This window comes from Panthera uncia (genome assembly GCF_023721935.1).
Source record: "Panthera uncia isolate 11264 chromosome C1 unlocalized genomic scaffold, Puncia_PCG_1.0 HiC_scaffold_4, whole genome shotgun sequence".
Classification (NCBI taxonomy): domain Eukaryota; kingdom Metazoa; phylum Chordata; class Mammalia; order Carnivora; family Felidae; genus Panthera; species Panthera uncia.
In genome coordinates, this window is record NW_026057585.1 from 79,764,387 (window position 1) to 79,788,332 (window position 23,946).

A 23,946-nucleotide genomic window follows, 5' to 3' on the forward strand; every position below is an offset into this window, starting at 1 on the left:
GCGGGGCGTGGCACTGCCGTGGGCACCGCAGGCAGGCGGCGGGCGGGCGGCCTGACCCGGGATCCGCGGCGCGGGGCCCGCGTGGGCACCCAGCAGTCCGGCCGGCGGAGCGACCGGCCGCGGCGCGCGGGGTGCGGGGACCCAGCGGCGACCAGGGCTGCGGAGCAGCTGCGGGGCCGGCACTTGCGGCAGGCTGCGGGGGGACCGGCTGGAGCACCGGCGCGCGCGCGCGGCTTCTCCGGGGCTGAGCCCCTTCCGCGCAGAGGCCCGCGCAGAGGCAGCCCGTGGCCTGGCGCGGCCTGCGTCCCCTGAGCTCGTCCCACAGAGTGTGAGGAGACCCTGGGGTCCGGCCTGACCTCGGCGTCCCCCACACAGCCGGGCCTGACAGCCCAGCCGCCGGCACTTTTGACCCTGAGTCACGCTGGGGCCCCTTGTGGGACGAAGGCGAGATTGGTGCTTAGGGGGCACCGGCGGAGGGAACTGGGGACTGTCGGTGCTGGGAGGAGAGGACAATCCCCTAAAGAAAAATCAGGCCCCAAGATTTGCCAGGTTTGAGAAGGAGGGATGCCCAGGGAAGGCACTGGCCCCTTGTTTTCTGTGCTGGGTGATGACCTGACACTCATGGGCAAAGGTCACTGCCGGACACCTGGATCGGGTCTGTCATGTCCAGAGGAAGCGGCTGTTTTGCGTGAGTTTCTAACAAATTTCTTATAAGGCAAGGTTTAAATTCATCTTTCTTCCTCACCCTTCTAGGTCTGCTACAGAAGTGTGTTCTTTTAATTATCCACCCCCCCCTCCCCCAACCACCACCAGTTCGCTAAGATCTGTGGCAGCTTTAGGCTCACGGTGTCGTTTAGCTTGCACTACAACAGAAATGGTAGGATGGACCATGTGCCACTAATGTTAAGCTTGCCCTGGGAGCTTCATGGAAGTGTGTGGGTGTGGGTGTGTGTGGTGTGGTGGTGGGAGGGGGGGAATGTTGCTATCATCAATGGGGATGAAAAACTGGCTAATGTGCCAGATATATCAATAGAATTTCCTTTATGAGTCTAAAGTCGTTTCTTCCAAATCGGGGAAAAAAACGGGGCTACACATGAAAAGTACTAGGAACCAATTTGATTTTTGCAAGTGCAAATTGTACTTTCATATTGTTCTTGATGTCTTTCATCACAGAACAACAAACACTTGCTATATGCCAGGCACTCTGCTGTGCCTTGTGCTATGTCTTGGGGATGCAGAGATGAATAAGATAATTAGTCCTTGTCCTCAAAGAAGTAGTGGGAGAGACAAAATTGCCAGTAAAAGTGATCGCATAATAGATGTGTATATAAAGAGCTGTGGAAACACAAAGGAGAAAACAATTAGCTGTCTGAGAGGGTCAGAGAAGGCTTTCCAGAAAAGAACATGTTTAAGCAAGATCTTGAAGGATGAATAGGAGTTTGCCTTGCAGAGAAGATTGAGAAGGACAGGAAGGGCAGCCAAAAAAGAGGAAACAGAAGAGTGTGGTATCTCTAGGTAATTGCTTTATATTGCGGCCATGGCCTTTTCCCTTTCTCAATGAAGTAACTTCCCAAAAGTAATCTAGAATTTCTAATTGCCACTATAATTTTCCTTCTTATTGTTCTTCCTCTTATTTTCCTTCGTATTGTTCTTCCTCCCCACTTTTTCCCCTCATCAGTTTTTCTGAGCCTCGTTCCATACAGCAAGAGGAAAATACAGGCCATAACCAGGGAAGCAATGCTGAATGTCAAATCTGTGAGGTCAGATTTCTGAGACCTGAGGAAGTGAGTAATAAGGTCACAAGCTGGGAGGATCTGGAGCAAGAGAGGATCTGGCCTGTGATATGGGTCAGGACAGGCAGTTCAGGACTGAGACCATGAATCATGCAGGAGTGACAGAGTCCTCTGTTACACGGTGCCAGCTGCAGAGGACAGGGTTAGATCTGACAGCTTCAAGCAACTATTCAGAAAAGGACAGCGCCGTCTCCTCAGTAGAATATTTCCAGCATTTCCTTCTTTCTGTTCTCCCTCCCTCCTTACTGTTACCCTCTTTTGATCCCATTTTCCATCCATGATGCACTTTTATTGGGCCTCTTTTACTGAGGGCTTAGCTACCAAAGCAGAGAAATCCTGTTCTGCTGCCTTAGCATCCACCTCCAGAACTATAAATAGTCCATTTTACCTCATAAGCCATCAACTAGCCAGCCTATTTTTACTTCCTAATCATTTGGAAATAGCGATGATGGGCCTAGCGGTGGTACAGTGGGCATCCCCAAAGCTCACCTAATGTTCGAATCAGATAAAGGCCTTTTAGCCTTGTTTAAACCAACATTTATTTTTAGAATGAATAGTGGTGAATTTTTGGCAAATCCCCGGTCTTGAACTGTATTACAGAGGAAGCGATGTAAAGAGGTGATGTGCTTAATGTGGACTGTTAAGATGGACAATTCTGTAAGCGCTAGAGAGTCACGGGTGCTATTTAAGTAATTTTCTCGATCACCATGTTTACTGAGCACCTGCTTGTGTGCAAATTCTGTGCTGTATTTGTGGTTTGGAAAACACAGGAAAATGAGAGAGGTGGTGTAGTCTGGGAATTATTCTCTGCTAAACAAGGTTTTGGATCCCAGTTCCACCAGTTACTTGCTATGTGACTTGGACAAGTTAGTTGACTTTGTTTCTTCATCTGTAATACCACCCACCTCATGGAGTTGTGAGGATTAATGTCAAGCAGCCATTCAGTAAGTTTTCAAAGTGATGAAACATGCGGTATTATAGAAGCTGAAGAAAGAGAAAGATCATTATGGACTATGATTCCCAAGGAAGGCGTTTTTCAGAGGCATAGTGAATTTTGTTCTATAGAGAGAAGGAGGGTGGAAGGAATTTCCAGATGGGAGAAATCATGTTTATAAAACACAGGACTGGAGTATGGTAGAAAGTTTTCAGGGACCAATCTGGCAAGATCAAAAGGTTTAAGTAGAGAAGTTCTAAGACTAGAAGTGTTGGCTGCAGCCAGATTTTAACAGGCATTGAATACTGAACTAAGGAGTTAGAACTTTATCCTGTATGATGGAAAGTCTGAAGATGTTTGGTTAGGGAAATGTGGGGTCATGAGAGTCTTTTTAAGAAGAGTTTCAACAACAGTGTGAAGAATAAACTTTAATAGGGATGGGGTGCCTGGATGGCTCAATCGGTTAAACGTCCGACTTCGACTCAGTTGGTGATCTCATGGTTCGTGAGTTCAAGCCCCGCGTTGGGCTCCATGCTGACAGCTCAGAGCCTGGAGCCTGCTTTGGATTCTCTGTCTTCTTCTCTCTCTGCCCCTTCCCACTCATGCTCTGTCTCTCAATAAATAAACGCTAAAAAAGTGGGTTTTTTTAACTTTAGTAGGGATAGAAAGAGAACTGCACAACCAGCTAGTACATTATTTAAGTAGTCTAGGTGTGAGGGGGTAAGGAATTGAATTAGGGTGATGGAGTGAAAATAAAAAGATGGGTTCAATAAGTATCATAAAGGAAACATGAACAGGACTTTATGACTGACTGGATACAGAGGTCAAGAAACAAGGAAAAATCAGATCTAGCCTTGAAGATGGTTGACAAGATTAACAGAGATAAGACAAAAAGGAAAACCAGTTTGGGGAGAAGAGGAAATGCTAGGTGCTAGATACCTTTTTAAAAAATGTTTATTTATTTATTTTGAGAGAGAGAGAGAGAGAGAGCAGGGAGGGGTAGAGTGGGGAGGAGCAGAGAGAGAGAGGGAGAGAGAATCCCAAGCAGCCTCCACGCTGTCAGTGCAGAGCCAACTTGGGGCTTGATCTCACAAACCATGAGATCATGACCTGAGCCCAAATCAAGAGTCAGACGCTTAACTGACTAAGCCACCCAGGGAGTCCACTAGGTGCAAAATATCTTGAGGTGATACTGGAACTTACAAGTGGACATGTCCCATAAGTATTTGGAAGTGAGAGACTTATGCTCAAAACAGAGAAGTCAAGGAGTATTGTGTATAGAAGATGATAACTGAAGCCATGTGATTAACTTGGCCCACCAGTGGTAGCAGCATAGAAACAGAAGTATGGAGGACCAAGGGCTAAAGCTTGAAGATTGCCCACATTTAGGGAGGTAGGAAGAAGAAATGTAGTCAGTATGGTAGGAAAAAAAGGAATATCAGAGAAGCCAAGGAACCATCTTAGTTATTCATCCAACAAATGCGTTCCCTTTGTGTACCTGAGAGATGCGAGACTGAGTAGACATTCTGTTGGCCATGAGGGCGCATATCACCAAAGTCAGAAGAGAGGGTTTCAAGCTGGAGGAATTGGTCACCAGTATGAAATTGTACAGAGAAAGTGGGAAATGCCCATTTCATTTAGTAAACAGGGGGTCATTAGTAACTTTTTGAGAACAATAACTTTAGTTCTCGCCCATGGCGGGTGTTCACCCATGGGGGTGGCCACGGGGATATTAAACACCAGAGTGAAAAAGATGTGCCATGAGATGTGGTTAGGAAATGGGGACCGCACGCAGATCACCCTTTGTATGCTTTGTAAAAAATGGGAAAAGAGAAGTAGGAAAGCGGTTAGAGAAGGCAGAAGAGCCAAGCAAAAGATTTGATCTTCCTTGTCTGCTTCATTATTTTAGTTTTCTTAAAACCTCAGTCTCATGCTTTCATGTCCTTTATAGCAGTTCAGTAATTCATTTCCTAAACTTACTGCTCTGACAGTTACCTGCATATTTCATTGAACAATAATAGATCAGCTACCACTTATTGAGTGCTTACTATGTGCTAAACACTTTGTATACGTTCTATTCATTATCCCACTTAATCTTCACAATACTGGATTACAACCATACAATCTCTCGGAAGCATGGAGAGGCTAAATAAATTGCCTAAGATCACACAGGGGATCTGGGATTTGGACCCAACTCGGACTCTAAAGCTCTTCTAAAGGACCATGCTGTAATAGTCCCTGAAGGCAGGGCCAGCTTCATGAGTGTGCAGCCTATGCAACCTCTCGGGGCCCTGCATTTAGAAGGGCATTCTCCTCCCTGCATCTCCTCATTTGGTTTAATGCTCTGTTGTTGTTACCTTGAAATTCTTAATATTTTTTTTTAAGTTTATTTATTTATATTTGAGAGAGAGAGGAAGAGGGAGGGACAGAGAGAGAGGAAGAGAGAGGATCCCAAGCAGGCTCTGCCCTGTCAGCACAGAGCTCAATATGGGGCTCAAACTCGTGAACCATGAGATCATGACCTGAGCCAAAATCAAGAGTTGGACGCTTAATCAACTGAGCTACCCAGGTGCCCCTTAATAATTTTTAATGAAAGCCCTGCTTTTTCATTTTGCACTGGGCCCCACAAATCAGGCAGCGAGTTCTGCCTGCAGGTATTGATACTTTGCCTAAAGCAGGAAAAGCATGTTGTGCTGAATCCCTTGTTTTGCTTGTGTAGTGTATCTAAGTCCTTGTTGTGTCATGGTGCACGGTCACATTTTCCTGTGGGCTTCTCACTTTGGATTTGTGATGGAAAAGGCAAAGGGGGGATATTTTGAAGTTCAAGTAGATAGCCAGTAGGAAAATAGAGAATAAAGAGGCAAGGAACTATTTACCCGGAATGGCTCCTGGAAACTCATCCATCGAGTCTTGAGAGTATTATTAGGTAGAGTTATAGTCCTGCTGCTGTCTTTACTCCCAATTTAAATAAGAAATGAGTTCATTTCTATTCCTTTTGTAGTCAAATAGTCCCATTTGCTTGTAGGAAGCTATGGCGACCGTTTTTAACCTACTGAAACAGAAATTGGGGTTGAACAGGTATAATACAACTTGTCTGCCCTGATCTGATGTCTTTTTAGCCAGGCTGATGCCTCCCCTGCACCCCCATACCAGGGACTACCCAGAAGCTGTGAACCATGCAGCCCCATTTACCTCATGTGTCTTGAATGTCCATGTTCCACCCTAATCTTCATCGCCTGCTCTATTCCTTTATCTACCCGTATGAATCATGGAAGCCAGGAAAACTTAATCTTGGATATTATCTCTTATTTTTGGCTTTACAGTCATTACTTGGCACTGACACCAAATGAAGTTTTTCTGGTCCTCACAATTATTGCTCTCTCAAAAAACAACTTTTCCTTACCCTCTTGCTCCTCCCACTCCCGGTCCCTCTGTGTAATCATTTGACCAGTACTGACCAAGTCCTTATAGCACTTGATGCTAGCTGACCACCTGACCAGGTCCCAGCACCAGCCAGCTTAGATCCTTCTGTGGAGGATATCAGACAAGACTGTGATTGTGTTGCTTCCTCCCATTACCTGTGTCATTCCCGTTCAGAGTGCCTGTTCTCACTTTCTTTTTTGTTTTTTAATTTTATTTTTTATTTTTTAAATTTTACATCCAAATTAGTTAGCATATAGTGCAACAATGATTTCAGGAGTAGATTCCTTAGTTCCCTTTACTCATTTAGCCCATCCCCCCTCCCACAACCCCTCCAGTAACCCTCAGTTTGTTCTCCATATTTATGAGTCTCTTCTGTTTGGTCCCCCTCCCTGTTTTTAGATTATTTTTGTTTCCCTTCCCTTATGTTCATCTGTTTTGTCTCTTAAAGTCCTCATATGAGTGAAGTCATATGATTTTTGTCTTTCTCTGACTAATTTCACTTAGCATAATACCCTCCAGTTCCATGCACATAGTTGAAAATGGCAACATTTCATTCTTTTTGATTGCCTAGTAATACTCCGTTGTATATGTACACCACATCTTCTTTATCCATTCATCCATCGAGGGACATTTGGGCTCTTTCCATACTTTGGCTATTGTTGATAGTGCTACTATAAACATGGGGGTGCATGTGTCCCTTCGAAACAGCACACCTTTATCCCTTAGATAAATGCCTAGTAGTGCAATTGCTGGGTCGTAGGATAGTTCTATTTTTAATTTTTTGAGGAATCTCCATACTGTTTTCCAGAGTGGCTGTACTCCTGTTCTCACTTTCTACTCCCAACATGGACCAGGTGAGCCTAAGAAAAACTCTTTATAGTTTTAAAGAGATTTAGAGTATAACCCTATGGCATATGTCACGAAACAAAGTTTCAATGGCCAGGTGTTCTCCATGGTCTCCTACTTGTGCTGGTGGTATAGTCTCCATAAGGTCCTGTAGTAGTCATCTGCTGCTGTGTAACAAATTACCACCAAATTTATCAGCTGAAAGCAACAAACATCTCTATCTTTTAAGAGTCAGTTGAAGCATTGTATCTCAGAAGCATTTCCCAACTTGCTTTTAACGAATTAGTATCCTTACTCTCTGGTCTTCCTTTGTACTTTAACATGTCCTTATAGCACTTACCACAGTGTTGTAATTGCTAGGCACCAGGTCTTTTTCATATCCGTAGCTGCAATTCCTCAAACCATTCCTTGAACATAGCTGATGCTCAATAAATAGTTGTTGAATATGCTTAAAAATAGCTTATACCTTTATATACTTTCTACTCTAGAAAACTTATATATACTACCAAGTATTTAGCCTTATGCCCTATGATAAATATACCCTTCTTCATCTCCCTGTCTAAAGGCTCAAGTGTCACGTTGTTGAAGATGTAAAGAAACCATTGTATATGTCAAAGACTTGTTGACACACCAACTCACCTATTCCAGGGAGGACTTGTTGAACTTGTCTGGGTTAAGTCCCTGTTCCGTCCATACTCTGAAACCAGTTCTGACCTTTGTAGGAAATTGTATAACAAGCCCCTAGCCCAAAGATACTTAGCTCAATAACAAAGCCAGCATTGGTTCACTATTTAAATATTTGACTATAAACTTTATGAAGGCAGGACCTGGGTCTGGCTTATTCACTGCTGTATTCCCAGCACCAAGTACTATTTGATGCTTAATAAATACATGGGTGATGAATTAGTGGCACTCCATTCTTGAGTCGCATGTTCCATTCCTGTTATCCAGGTCCCGAACTCTGATCACCCAGAATCTTAGGCCTGAGTTCTTCACTTCATATGGCCCATTTTGTCTTGCTCCTTGACTCTTCTTTTCCAGCTCCTCATCATAGCTGATCTTTGTGAATTTGACCCCTTGCTTATTCTGAATTAAGGTTCCTCTTCCTGTCTTGATCTTTCTAATAATATTGGCCAGATGCCCTTAGGAGACTATTCTTTTCTCTACCCATAACCAGAAACTGTATGTGTTGAAAAGTATTGAACTGAAGAGAATTCCATTCAGATTTCAAAAGAGAGGAGACAGGCCCCTTAAGAAGTGAATTTTGGCCAGAAACCAAATTGTAAAATTTTGTGAGTCTGTTAAACTGATTAACTTGTAAACTTAAGCAATTCAATGCAAATTAATTTTTATACCAACCAGCAAATCCAAGGAGGGGAGGGAATTAAGTGAGTGTGTAAATATGGTTGCCAGGGAGACTTTTCCTGACAGAAGAGAGAACCTCACAGGAATGTATACAGGCCCAAGAAAGCAATGTAACCTGATCTTTCTCTGTTCTCTTTTTGATGGGGGAAGAAAACAATGTGGAAACCATGGGTACAGATAAGGGTGGCTTTAGGCTCTTCTAGAGACTGGAGGAGTAAGTTCTCCTTCTTGAAACAGGGCTGAGTAGTAGAGTTTTCCAGAGCAAAATGACTATTACAAGGCACCTATTCCTTCCGAGGAAACTTCTGGAAATGTAGAGCACTGAATCCATCTCTGAAATAGCATTCATTCATTCAACACATGTTTATTAAGTACTTTCTAAATGGCCCATTGCCCAGATGGGAATATGGTTATAAGGATTGATAATAGTTTGAAGGTACTGTATCATATCTAGTGGATGGTCTTAAATTTTTGTCTAAATAAATTTTTTGAAATAGAAGGTAATATATGGACCTAAATATTTAATGCTTTTTAAATTTTTTAAATGTTTATTCATTTTTTGAGAGAGAGAGCGTGAGTTGAGGAGGTGGAGAGAGAGAGGGAGACACAGAATCTGAAGCAGGCTCCAGGCTTTGAGCTGTCAGCACAGAGCCCAACGTGGGGCTCGAACTCATGAACGTGAGATCATAACCTGAGCCAAAGTCAGACAGTTGACTGACTGGGCCACCCAAGTGCCCCAATGCTTTTTTTTTTTTTTTTTTAAATATTATTTTTTTTTTTTTTTAAACATTTATTTATTTATTTTTGAGACAGAGAGAGACAGAGCATGAACGGGGGAGGGGCAGAGAGAGAGGGAGACACAGAATCGGAAGCAGGCTCCAGGCTCTGAGCCATCAGCCTAGAGCCCGACGCGGGGCTTGAACCCACGGACCGTGAGATCGTGACCTGAGCTGAAGTCAGACGCTTAACCGACTGAGCCACCCAGGCGCCCCAAAAATAACATTCTTTTATGTTATGTCATGTTAGTCGGTTGAGTGTCCGACTCTTGATTTCTACTCAGGTGATGATGATCTCATGGTTCGTGAGATCGAGCTCCTCATAGGGTTCTGTGCTGACAGTGTGGAACCTGCTTGGGATTCTCTTTCTCCCTCTCTCTGTCTGCCCCCCCGTCTCTCTGTCTCTCTCAAAATAAATAAATAAACTTAGAAAAAATAAAATTCTATCTGTAGTAAAAGCATGAGCACAAGTGTATTTTCTGCTATTTTTGTATTCTCAGGTCATTGCTCTTGAGAAAAACCTAACGTGAAAATTGATCCATAAAGCCACACCTCAAGGTGGATATTCATCTAGTGACAGTGTCATCTGAATTGTAGGTGTAGTACCAGTTAAGGACAAATCCATCTCCTAGAGAGCTACAATCCAAAGAGACCCTAATATTTTAGCTACAAATGATGGGTGATTTGAGGTCTAAAATCTTGGCTGTAAAATGCATTTGGGTTGAAATGTGTAACACTGTCACATATCTGAGGCCTACCCTTTAGCGTCTCCCCGTGTACTTTAATATGCTGGAGTTTTGTACTGTGTATGGTGCCTTTCAGTGGCCCACAGAGAGGGAAGTAGAGGGTAATGGTTAACAGCATGGACACGAGAGCCAGACCGCTTGGGTCCCAGCTCTGCCTGTACCACTCATTCACTGGAGCTTCACAGCTTTCTTCAAGTCCTTCCCCCCTCTGCTCCAGTCTCTTTGTGCACAGAGAGGATAATAATAGTACCTAGCTGGAAGAAGTATAGAATTAAACAGGTTAATACGTGTGAGGTGCATAATAAGTACCATGTAAGTTGTACCTCTTATTACTTCCTGTGTCCTCCTAGAGAGTAGGGTTGATTCCATTTGAAGGAAGAGCCAGTTGAGATGTATAGAGGTAAAATTTCCCTAAAGTTGTACAGTAAGTTTGGGCTCAAATTATTCTTTCTTTCTTCCTTTTTTTTTTTTTTTTTTTTTTGGGAAGGAGTTTGCTTTACTGGGGGGAGAGCACTGTACATGATCAACAGATGAAGGCAGCCCAGTGGGCATCCTGCACATCACACTCAAAAAGGTACTCAGGAGGTTTTGCTAAGAAAGATCAACTGGAACATGGGTTCCTCTGGGTAACTTCCCCAAACTCATCCCTCCTAGGAGCTGGGACACTCCCGACCATTTCCTTGAAGGCAAATGTAGTCATTACAGATAGAGCCCCTCAGGGGTGCATTCTTGTTTTTTATAAAGAACATTTTCTTTAGATTTTTTGAAATCTCCATTTGTTGTTTTCATTCTACATTCTCTCAAGGCCATCAGACCAGCTTCTGTACAGATTGCCTTGATGTTGGTCCCAGAAAGGCCATCTTTAGCCATGATCAAGTCATCCAGGGCCACATCATCGGCCAGCATCATCCTGCTTGTGTGGATCTGAAAGATGTGCTTCTTAGTCTTTTAATCAGGCAGGGGGAACTCAATTTTCCTGTCTATGTGGCCTGGTCTGACAAGTGCTGGATCCAAAGTTTCTATTCAGTTTGTGGCCATGACTTTCACAAGTGAAATCCATCCAACTGGTTCAACAGTTCCAACATTGTTCATTGAATTTCTCTCTCACCGCCACAATTTGAGGCATATCTTTTTGTTCCAGTGGCTTCAATTTCATCAATAAACATGATGGATGCTGCATGTTCTTCCACAGCTCGAAACAATTCCCGAATGAGTTTGGGCTTCTCACCTAGGTACTTCTGAATCAGTTCAGAGCCAACCACTCTTAAGGAAGTGTCTGAGGCTTAGTTTGCTACTGCTTTGGCTAATAAGGTTTTACCTGTGCCGTGGACCATAGAGAATGACCCCCTTTGGGGGCTTTATACCCATCTCTTCATAATATTCAGGATGAGTAAGAGGAAGCTCCAACAGGTTCCTTAATTTCCTGGATTTGGTTGTCCAACCCCCCAATGTCAGCATAGGTTTCCTTGGGGTCCTTTTCTACCTTCATCACTGTGACCAAGGAATCCGTGTCATCCATGAGCATGCCTATGATGGCATGCACCTTGTGGTTGAGCAGGACTGAGCAGCCTGGCTCCAGCAGATCCTTGTCTACAAAGGAAAGAATGCTGACATTGTGTACTGTGGGCTCAGATTATTTTCATTCTTAATTTAGCCCTGAAGCTTTCCATTCTACTTAGTAAGAAAGACAGAAAATGAGAATTGGAGTAGGAGAGACGAACGTGGCTTTGGGAGCATTGTGAAATAGGGATTATTTCACAAAAGATGCTGGCACTACAGCATACGAAAATGAAGTTGTCTTCTCAAAGGCAAAAGAGTGTAAGAAATGGTTGGGAACCATATAAGACAGGGGATGTCATACAGGGGCAGGCCTGTCGTATGTTGAGCCCCAAATTCTGTCTCTGATCATGATAACAAGGGACAGTTGGAGGGGGTACTGTAGCTGCCATCCATGATGGGATCTTCTGGTTATAGGGATGGACCCACCCATCCCTAACTGTCTTAGGGTCCTGCCTAAGGACACTAAGGCTAGTTCACTCAAGGATTTAAGCTCTATTTCTATTTTGGGTCTTTAAAATCTGTTCATTTATTCAACATTTTTAAAAATCTGTACCCCCATGCTAGTAGCTAGGGATGCAAAAATGACTAGAACCCAATCCTGGCACCCCAGAGGTTTATAAAGGAAGACAGATGTGGAAATGTTGATTATGGTATTGTACTTAGTGCCATTAATAGGAGTATGGGCAAGGTGTTTTGAGAGCTTAGAGGAGGGATCACTTAATTCTGCTTAGAAATGTCACCTTCTAGAGAAAGTGACATTTTAAATGACGACAGGAGCATAAGGAGTCCTCAGGTGGACAGTGTGGCTCAGACAGGAACACTATGTACCAAGGTGGGGTGTTTGTGTATGGGAGAGCAAGTATACTTGGAGAGTTCCAAACATTCTGACATGTTCAGAACAAAGCGTACGAGTAGGATAGTGGCAGAAACAAGGCTGAAAAGTAGGTCAGCAGCAAATACAAAGGCTTGGCTGGCCAAGCTAAGGAATTTGGACTTACTGCGCAAGGCCCTGAAGAGCTACTGGAGCACAGGAGCAGTGATGGGGTCGGGCCTGCCTTTTGGGAAGATTAGAGCGGCACTGTGGAGGGTGGTTTGGACTGAAGTGAGACCAGAGACAGAATCACAGGGTTAGAAGGGTGCCTCTAGTTCCACTTCTCATCTCCTGCCAGTATTTTTACTGTCGAATATATGTACTTGTTCCTTCAGCCCAGATTTATCAATGGCATGCCAGGTACAGGGCTAACTGCTGGAAATTCTAGAAGAAACCACACACAACCCTGCCTTGGAATTACTTACAGGGTCTTACTTGTCCTAAACAAAAGCTTGCTTGTGTTTTTAGTCCTCCTTGTCTACCTTATGCCTCACCTTGGTCCCAGGGCTGGTGTCCTGTATATGAAGATGAGCTGTATTGTGCTGGCCTTGTCTATGCTCATCATGATGTCCCTGTCCCCATTATAACTCCTCTCAACCTTCATCTCTCCTAAGCACAAAGCTCTCATCACTTAATGAATTCCTATGGAGAATGAATCGATTACATCCCCTTTTTAGACTTCTGCTATTTAAATTCTTAATTTACTCTCATTTCCCCAAACGTCAGGCACTCTACGTTAGTGCTCTTAGTCACATATTAAACATTTCAGGCCCTACTTCCTATCCTTTACTAGCTTACAAAGTCCTTACTCTCTTCATTCTTTTTTTCTTACCCCAAGGACACAGATACCAGAATTGCAGACTGCGTTACTTTCCATGTTTTTTCTTTTTTTCTTTTTCTTCTTATTTTATTTGAGAGGCAGGGTGTGTGTGTGACCAGGGAAGGGGCAGAGGGAGAAAGATTCTCTCTCTTTGAAAGAATCTTTTTAAAAAAATTTTTTTTCAATGTTTACTTATTTTTGAGACAGAGACAGAGTGTGAGCAGGGGAGGGGCAGAGAGAGAAGAAGACACAGAATCTGAAGCAGGCTCCAGGCTCTGAGCTGTCAGCACAGAGCCCTATGTAGGACCCGAACTCACGAACCATGAGATCATGTCTTGAGCTGAGGTCGGACACCCAACCGACTGAGCCACCCAGGCGCCCCCTCTTTGAAACAATCTTAAGCAGGCTTCACATTCAGCACAGAGCCCAACGCGGGGCTCAATCCCATGACCCTGGGATCATGACCTGGGCGAAAGCAAGAGTTGGACACTCAACTGACTGAGCCACCCAGATGTCCACCCCCCACCCCTCACTACCCCGTGCTTTTTCTATGTGGCGTTAATGCCTTTCACCCATGAGATCACAGTCCCCAAAGGAAAAACTCCTCCCACTCTGAAAATCAGGAAATTGAAGATGAGAGGATATTTCCACTGCAATAGAATAACAGAATTTTGTTAGGAATAGTAGTATTTAGTCCATAATAATACATTGTGATTATGGTTTATTGAGCACTTATTACATATGCTAATTGCCATGCTAGAACTTTACATGAATTCTTATTTAAACCTCAAAGCAACTCTGCAGGGTAAGAACTCTTATGATGCCTATTTTACAGATGAAGAAACAGGCTCAAAGAGGTGCAATGATTTGTCCAAGGTCACATCATTAACACATAATAGCGTCAGATCCTGAACTTAGGCCTGATTCTAGAAGTGCATTTCTTCACTACTGTGGAGCACAGAGTAAAGGTGCAGGGTCTGAGTGGAGGTACCTTGGCCATCAAGAGTGAGCCAGTTGTCTTCAATGTTTAGCCATAACTGCAATCATCAAATCTAGTTCTTGGTTCTTTTTTTCTTTTGTAATTTTATTTTATTTTGGAGAGAGAGAGCATGCTCAATCAGCAGGAGAGGGGCTGAGGCTGGGAGAGAGAGAGAGAAAGGGGGAGAGAGAGAGAATCTTAAGCAGTCTCCACAATCAACATGGAGCCTGACATGGGGCTCGGTCCCACAACCCTGGGATCATGACCTGAGCCAAAAAGCAAGAGTTGGTCACAGAAGACTGAGCCCCCCAGGCGCCCCTCTTGGTTCTTACTAATCATTTTAATAAGCTATTTTATTTGGATCATAATGGCACAGTAATTTTCTAGTAGCAGCCCCTCCCTCCAAAGTTGTGATGTTTGTCCTAATTTTATAGATTTGACTTTGTATGTTGGCCCTACAGAAATGTTATAGTTCATGACAGATGCTATGCTCATAGTTCTGGGACCTACTTCAGGTGAACAGACTGTGCCTTGGCATATGGCTGCATATTCTAACAGGTTTGTTGTAGAGACACCTAAATGTCCTTTTAAAAATGTTATATATGGGGCGCCTGGGTGGCTCAGTCAGTTAAGCATCTGACTCTTGGTTTTGGCTCAGGTCATGATCTCACGGTCATGAGACTGAGCCCCAAGTCAGGCTCTGAGCTGAGTGTGGAGCTTGCTTGGGATTCTCTCTCTCCCCCTCTTCTCCTCCCCCACTCGCATTCTGTCTCTCTCTCTCAAAATAAATAAACATTTTTTTTCAATGTTATATATGTTGTAGTTTCCACACAACCTCAGTCTACCCCCAGGGATGGGTGTAGTAGGCTGAATAATAGCTATCCAAAGATAATTAGGTCCTAACCCCTGGAACCTATAACTGTTACCTTATAAGGAAAAGGGGTCTTTGCAGACATGATTATGTTAAGAATCTTGATATGGGGAGATTATCCTGGGAATCTGGGCAGATCCTACCTCCAGCCATAAATGTCATCCTAAGGGAGAGGCAGAGGGAGATTTGACAACAGAGATGAGGAGGCAGTGTAAACACAGAGGGAGAGATTACAGGGGTGCAGCCACAAGCCAAGGAATGTGGACAGCTGCCAAACTCAGAAGAGTCCAGGAGTGGATTCTCCATGAGAATCTCTAGGGGGAGTGCAGCCTGGTCAACCCCTTGGTCTCAGCCCAGTGAGACTGATACTGAAATTCTGGCCGCCAGGACTGGGAGAGAATAAACTTCTGTTGTTTTAAGTCAGGGATTTTGTGGTAATTTGTTATGCTAGCCACAGGGAACTAGTGCAATGAAAATGGTCACTTTTTGTACTGCTTAGTTCATTTAGAGGGCATATACCATGTCTTAGTAAAGGTAACAACCAACTACTATAACATGAATAATAATAACAATCGTTTCAGCAGACAATTGTGCAATGCTCACTATGTGCCATGTACTATTATACACATTTGGGATGTATTTACTCATTCAATTTTCTTTCTTTTTTAAATTTTCTTTAATGTTTATTCATTTTTGAGAGAGAGAGAGAGAGAGAGAGAGAGAGAGAGAGAGATGGAGTGCGAGCAGGGGAGGGGCAGAGAGGGAGAGAAACACAGAATCTGAAGCAGGCTCCAGTCTTCAAGCTGTTGGGACAGAGCCCGAGACAGGACTCAATCTCATGAACTGTGAGATCACAACATGAGCCAAAGTTGGACACTTAACCAACTGAGCCACCCAGGTGCCCCTACTCATTCAGTTTTCATAACAGCCCTATGAGGGGAGTTCTATTACTGTCTCTACTGTAAGTGGGAACATTGAAGTACAGAGAAGTTGGGTAACTTGGCCAAACTTAGGTAACTAGTAAGTAGTAGGGCTAGGACCTGAACCCAGGCAGTCTGGCTCCAAAAGTTCATGCTGTGAAACATCACCGCACCACACAGGAGTTTGCACGTGGGAAGCGTTCAACAAAGGACACTGTGACGCTGTCAGTCCTCTGGCCACTTCCTCTCTCCACATTTTCTGCCATGTTCGCTGCATTTGCCTTCCTCCATTTGTTCTTCCTTATCTTTAATGTCTTGTCTCTGTTTTTTTTTTTTTTTCTTTTTATAATAGCCTTGTGTGGTTTTGGTATCAGAGTAATCCTGGCCTCATAAAATGGATAAGAATTTCCCTTTTCTGTTTTCTGGAAGAGTTTATATAGCATTGGTTTTATTTCTTTTTTGAAATTTGAATTCACCAGTAAAATCATCTGGGCCTGGCATTTTCTCTATGGAAAGCTTTTAAACCAAGAATCTGTGTTAATAGAAAAAGAGCTATTCAAGTTATTTCTTCTTGAGTGAGCTCTAATAGCTTGTATCTTTCTAGGAATTTGTTTCATCTAAGTTGATTACTATATTGGCTATAGGATCCTTTTAATGTCTGTGGGATCTTTCATTCTTATTATATATGGCAATTTGTGTTTTTAATCTTTTTCCCCTAGTCAGTCGGATTAGATATTTATCAAGGTTATTGAATTTTTTCAAAGAACCAGCTTTTCATTTCATTGATTTTTCTCTATACTTTTTCTGCATTCTATTTCATTGATTTCCATTCTCATCTTTATTGTTTCCTTCCTTGTGTTACATTTCATTTGCTCTTCTGTTTCTAGCTTCTTAAAGTGGAAGCAAAGATGAATGATTTGAGATCTTTCTTGTTTTCTAATATAGGTGGTTTAATTCTATAAATCTTCCTCTAAGTATGGCTTTAGCTATATCCCATAGATTTTGGCACGTAACATTTTTGTTTCCATTTAGTTCAGAATATCTTCTAATTTCCCATGTGATTTCTTCTTTGACCCAGGAACTATTTTGAAGTATGTTGTTTTGTTTCCACATATTTAGGATTTTCCCAATAGCTTTCTGTTACAGATTCAAGTATAATTTTGTTATGTTCAGAAAATGTAGTTTGTATGATTTTAATTCTTTTAAGTTTATTAAGACTTATTTTATGATCCAGAACATGTATTCTGTTGTTATTGATATATATATTATTTGGTCCTCTGTAATGTGTCTTTTTTTCCCCTCTGGCTACTTTTATTTATTTATTTTAATGTTTGTTTATTTTGAGAGAGTGAGAGAGAGACAAAGCATGAGAAGGGGGAGGGCAGAGAGAAAGGGAGATACAGAATCTGAAGCAGGCTCTAGGCTCTGAGCTGTCAGCACAGAGCCTGGTGCGGGGCCTTAACTCACGAACCCGCTAGATCATGACCTGAGCTGAAGTCGGATGCTTAACCAGCTGAGCCACCCAGGCGCCCCCTGTCTGGCTACTGTTAAGATTCTCTTTTTGTCACTTCAGCAACTTGATTATATTTCTTGGAATCATTTTCTTTCTATTAATTCTGTGTGGATTTGTGCTCCTTGGATCTGTGGATTTATAGTTTTCATCAAATTTGGAAAATTTTTAGCCCTCATTTCTTCATTTTTTCCCATCCCCTTCCTCCCCAGATCTCTTTTCCTTCTAGAACTCCATATTCATGAATGTTAAATTGCTTGCTATTGTTCCACCGTTCATTGATGCTCTGTTCATTTTATTCTGTCTTCTTTCTCTCTGTGCTTCATGTTGGATAGTTTCTAAGGCAGTGTCTTCAAGTTCACTGATCTTTTCTTCTGAAGTTCCCAATCTATTGTTAATCTAATTCAGCATATTTTTACTTTCAGGTGTTATATTTTAGGCTCTGGATGTTTAAGGTCTTTTTAAAAAATCTTTCTCTTGTCCTCATTTTCCTCTACTTCTTAAAGATGTGGAATGTATTTGTTAAAGGTATTTTAATATCCTTTTCTTCAGGCTCTTTTGTCTCTGTTATTTCTGGGTATGTTTTTATTTAAGTTGTTTTCTCCTGGTTAACAAGTTTCTTTACATGCCTGCAGATTCTTTTTATTGCATACTGGACATTGTTAATTTTATATTCTTAGCTGCTATATTTTGCTGTGAAATGTACTTAAATTACCTGGAATCATTTTGATCCTCTTAGGGACTGCTTTTATGCCTTGTTATGAGGGTCTAGAGCAGCCTTTATTCTAGGACAAATTTAGCTCCCACTACTATGGCAATACCCTTTGAGGATCTAATTCCTTATGTATTACAATGGCTTTCTACTCTGACTGATGTGAACACAAATTATTTCCAGTCCTGTGTGAACTCTGGGAATTATTCTGCTTACTCTTTTACAGTAGTCCTGAATAGTTTCCTCTCACACATGTACAAATCTCTGCTCAGCCAAAGACTCCAGGGAGACCTGTCTATAGATAGATCTGTGGAGTATGTCCTGTCCCTCCTCTTCTCTCTCTCTGTACAGCACCATTATCCCTGGCGCTCTATGGTACAAGTTCTACCCACTTGGCCCCCTGGATCTCTGATCTCAGTCTCCTCAACTCAGTGAGCTCTGTTTGGGCTCCCCATCTTTATACTACTTCCTGGAAACCACCTTCAGGCAGTAAGCTGGTACAATCAAAGGGCTCACTTTGTTTCTCTTTTTTCAGAGAGCATAGGCCTGCATTGTTTATCGATCAGTGTCTGAAAAACATTGCTTTATGTATTTTGCCCAGTTGTTTAGTTGTTTAAGGCAGGAAGGTAAATCTGATCCCTGTTTTTTCCAATTTTTAGTGAAAGTCTCTAACATCTTTTCTAGGGGCCTTACATGTTGATAGTAGGTTTTTTTGTTGTTGTTGTTGTTGTTTTAAGGAAACTTGGGTCACTTCAGACATGGCTTTTGAATAGTTGAAAAGTAGATCTATATTTAAAGTAATAGTCAGGGCTCCTGGTGGCTCAGTCGGTTGGGCAGCCAACTACAGCTCAGGTCATGATCTCGCAGTCTGTGAGTTTGAGCCCCATATCGGGCTCTGTGCTGACAGCTCAGAGCCTGGAGCCTGCTTCCGATTCTGTGTCTCCCTCTCTCTGCCCTTTCCCTGCTTGCTCTCTGTCTCTCTCTCTCTCTCTCAAAAATAATAAAACACTAAAATAAATAAATAAATAAATAAATAAACAAACAAACAAACAAATAAATAGTCATACATCTAGATAAATCAAAAATAGGGTTTAGGAAATCTAAAGACTGATTCATTGTTATTAGGATGGCAGAAGATCAAAAAGGGATTTCAAAATAGGGCTAACTCTACCCAGATGGTGATTTACTGAGGTGCCATGGTTGTTCAGGGCTGTATCCAGTTACTGAGTCTTGGCTTACAAGGGTTTTAACTACCCTACCATCTATTTAAATTCTTTCTTTGCTAATGTTTAGTTTATGCCTCACCCCAATATTCAAACAAGAAAGAAACACTCAGAACCACTGAGAGAGAGATCAAAACCATAGTGAGACAATTGAAGCAAATGCTAAGTGTTTGAACTGTGGAATCTCCACCCATTACCGACTGTCTGACCTCAGAATTGATATTTCTGTCCATCCTTGCGGGCCACATTAAAGTGAGGCCAATGACAACAGTATATCCTTAGGCTAAGGGCAATAAATCAACCTCAACTGTTAACTGTGTGAGAGAGACAGAGACAGAGAGAGAATATGTACAAATATGCATGTGCACATATTTAGCATTTGATTTGTGCCAGGCAGCTCATTTAATCTTCATAATAACCCTATGGATTTGGCTTTTAGGTATTACATATTAGGTATTCAGTGAAAAGGCTGAGATTCAGAGACACCAAATGACTTGTGCAAGTTCATGATGCCATACTGCATTACCCTCAGTGGCACCATAATTCTGTTGTCAGTAGACCATAAACACAACCTGGGACCATTCATCTTGCAAGTCTGTACTCTGGGCCACAAGAGGTATTATAAGACAGAATTGGATAGATAATCACAGTGACTTTCATTAGAAAAACAATTCAAAGTTCATAATTTACACACAGTGGATCAAAACAATAAGGCAGTGAGGGCAGTACATGATTTTTTTTTAAGATTTATTTATTTTGAGAAAGAGAGAGAGAGAGAGCACAAAGCAGGGGAGGGGCAGAGAGAGAGGGAGAGAAAGAATCCTAAGCAGGCTCCTGCGCTATCAGCCGAATCCAACAGCAGGGCTTGATCTCATGAGATCATGACCTGAGCCAAAATCAAGAGCCAGACACTAAAGCAACTGAGCCACCCAGGCGCCCCCAAGGACAGTACATTATTATCTATATAGGCCAATTTAACTGAAAAAGACCGGTATACCTCCAATACCTCAAAGACCAATATTTTAGTTTGAGGTTGTAGTTACTGTTATTAGCAAAGCCCAACAGTGTTTGCAATTTTGTCTTTTAAACTTATGATCATCATAAAGAACCTTCACATTTGAGATTGCTACCACGGAATGTTTTTTCTGTGGTTGCTTTCCAGCTGTGCCATGTTGTATAAAATTCTACATCGAAGTCATAATTTTATCTACTTTGCTAGCAATTTCCTTGACATAGTTCATCACGATGAAGCTACCTCAAGTTCCTGCTCTAATTGTTTTTTCTACCTATGCCCTGTCTAGTGTTGGTAGACTGGCTATATTTCAAGACTTTGCTATTCAATAGTAGGCTCAATAAATACTTGTTAATTTAGCAATGCTAGTTATTCTATTATTCATTCTATTTCTGGTAAAACCTTGATTATAACTACTTAAAAATCCATACGTAAAGTCCCTGATGATAACCCCAAGTTTCTTCCATAAAGACATAAAAGCCTATACTTTGGCTTGTGGCTAATTGGATATTAGTGCCTTACTTTTGAAGTCTACAGCAGTTTTTAAAATTCTGTTTTTGAATTTGTCAATGAACATGCTATCCTTCGTATACAAGGTTCTGGTGCATCATGAGTACTCTTTTGCTTTTTTTGCTTTTTTTTTTAGTTTATTCATTTTGAGAGAGGGGTGGGGGCAGAGAGAGAGGGGTGGGGAGAGAGAGAGAGAGATTACCCTAAGCAGGCTCTGCGCTGTCAGCATAGAGCCTGATGCAGGGCTCAAACTCACAAACCACAAGACCATGACCTGAGCTAAAACCAAGAGTTGGATGCTTAACCAACTAAGCTACCCAAATGTCCCTCAAGTTTTGGCTTCTACTATTAGAGATAAGTTGTACTGAACCAGAGCATTTGCCATTTATCTAGGTATGGTCTAGGCAGGGTATCTATATCTGAGTAGTGTTAGTGAGGTTTTATCCAGTGTGAAATGTGCTTACCTCTTAAAAGATTAAAGGTATAACTCTATCAGGCAATCAACCATCGTGCTTTTTATATACAAAATGAAGAGTCAGGATTCACATCTTGTTTTTTTCTTTCTCTTCACCAAAATTTAGGGTGAAGCTAGTAGTCATTCAATAGAATAGAGATGATGTTAGTGTTTGTGTGTATGTACATAGTAACACCTTGACTATTAAGTGGCCATATACGTAATAGTTATGAGGAGGACCCTTTCTGGTATTGTATCTTCTGACTGTAACAAATGCACGTTAGTTCTAATAGGTTTTTGATATATTCCTTAGGATTTTCTACAAACACAATTATGTCATCTGCAAATAAAGACAGTTTTACTTCTTCCTTTCCAAGCCTTATGCCAGTTTTGCCCTGCCTTATCTAGAACCCCCAGAATAATACTGAATTGTCATTCCCAATTTTAGAGAGGAAGCATTTGGTCTTTCACTAAATACATATGCTGTTCGCTATAGGTTTTTGTTACATGTCCTTTGACACACTGAGGAAGTTTTTCTATTCCTAGTTTGCTGAGAGCCTCTAAGATTGGGTATTGAATTTTGTCAAGCGTTTTTTACTTCATCTATAGCGAAGATCAAGTGACTTTATTTCTTTATTCTGTTAATACAGTGCTTTGCATTGACTGATTTTCAAATGTTAAATTTTTTCATAATATAACAAAGAAGTAGAGATAGTCTAGTACATATTCTGTGCATTTGTTGGATTTCTGGCAAATTGTAAGGTAGTTTAAAATCTCTGGTCTTATTCCCTAGTCGTCCCTCAATTACAAAGCTGTGTGTTAAAGACATAATAATCAACGATAATACACCTTTTTGGGGAGAACAGTGATTATTTGAAGTCTTCCCAATTTGTGATTTAAATATATTTTAGTGAAATCTGAACTAGTGCAAGGAGAATACAGTATTTACACTGGCTTTCTGACCATTTACTTCTCCCTTAGTTCACAGAAAAATAATCTTGATTCTTTTGAGATCTTCTTTTTTAAATAAATGAATATACTAGGTAATGAAACTAACAGGTAATATGTAATTGTTAAGAATTAATTCGCTGTATATTTAGAAGTTATTTTGGAGTGAAAATCGTAATAAGCAGAGTTTCCAGGTGAAGAAAGGCTTGGTTGTTCATCTAGTGGTAAAGAAAAGGAAGACCCCCAGACTTGGTGCCTTGATTTATCATGCTTGCTGTTCAACTATGACCATAATATAATGTTCATTCTCTTTACAGGAAGGCATTTTTATTGTTTGTTACTAGGTATTACTGGGCCTGTTTTGTTATAGCGACTGCTATTTTGGTAAAGAAGGCATTTAAATATAGTAAGAGTGATTCATCCCCCCCCCCCCCACTGCCACTTCAGTTCTACAAATGGAAACAGCACTGAAGGGGACATCAGCTGATTTAGTCTTCCATTGAGGTTCTATTTGCAGAGCCCACAATTGCTAAAGGCTCAGTCTGCCCGCTACCTCAACAGACCTTTTATACAAATAAAAGTGAATCAAGCAGACAAGTGAATCGGTGTGTCTGGAACGTGGGCCTGCAATCTCACTGCCCTTCTCATGTGTATAGCTGCATTTCCCAGGCGTCTCTGCACACACACCGTGCGTGGGGTCAAACCCAATCAGGTGCTCTCATCATCTCTTTTACAGGATGGCCCTCTTCAGCTTCGAGCAGCAGCATGACCTGTTCCATTCAGCTGCTCTCAAGCCCATTCTTTAGCTTCTTCTCTTATGTTCCTGTGGAGTGAGGCTCTGGGCTTGTCCCGCACATGCTCCCTAAGAGAGTCATTCACAGAGCCAGTCTGCTCTCTAAGGGGAAGCAGTGAGCCAGTGAGCAAAGAGATGACGGGTTGCACCAACCAGAGGGGACGAGTGAGGCATATTAAGAATTGTATCAGTGCAGTAATCTCACAGGGTCTTGACTTGAGCTGGTATGTTTTTCCTGGAAATTCCAGTTGATTCCTGGCATTCATTTTTTTCTATTTAAAGGACTGGGACAGGTTTGATTCTCTCCAAACCACAGAAACAATTAAACAACAGAGGCAATTAAGAGCCTTATTGACCGGCACCATACAGAACTACTAAATATGCAACAGACAGACCTTCCAGGGGAAATACATGAGGTTGTTATACTAATGACTTTCCCTTTGGGTATTCTCTCAAAATATTTTTATTTAGTTTGCATGTGAGAGATAATATAAAGTCATAAGGATAGTTTACTATGGAGATTATGTGGTAGAAACCAATCGTATTGTAAGTATATGACATTCTGTTAACAGAATTCTGTTACTCATTTATGTGGGTAAATTTCTGGCTATTAGTGATCAGTTCTGTTCAAGAAATGCATATTATGAGTCATCTACCCACTGGTGATGGATGAATGTTACTCCATTCTGGGTGGCCAAAAAGCTGAGAAAAGCTGTATGTGAACCAAGCATGGAGAGAGGATAGAATTAGGAGAGTACAGACTTCTCTGCTAATCAGTGATAGATGGGTTGGATCTAGAAATGACTGGTCTGAGGTGGCCAATTACATTTATCTATAGGGAAAGGAACTCTAGTTTATTTCATAATAAAGTTTTTCTTAC

The 23,946-nt window shown here is 41.8% G+C and overlaps 1 protein-coding gene and 1 pseudogene across 3 annotated transcripts in view; one reads left to right on the forward strand and one right to left on the reverse strand.

Moving 5' to 3' along the window:
- Positions 1-23,946, forward strand: part of PHC2 (polyhomeotic homolog 2) — a 116,776-nt gene that overhangs the window by 664 nt on the left and 92,166 nt on the right. For 2 of the 3 annotated variants that reach the window (XM_049617542.1, XM_049617538.1), the window contains exon 1: positions 32-688. The exons of the other annotated variant lie outside the window; for it this stretch is intronic. The gene's annotated coding sequence lies outside the window, so the exon portion shown is untranslated. Of the gene's footprint in view, positions 1-31; positions 689-23,946 lie in introns of those variants that run through there. 3 annotated transcript variants of the gene reach the window in all.
- LOC125913695 (26S proteasome regulatory subunit 4-like) lies at positions 10,320-11,836 on the reverse strand (annotated as a pseudogene).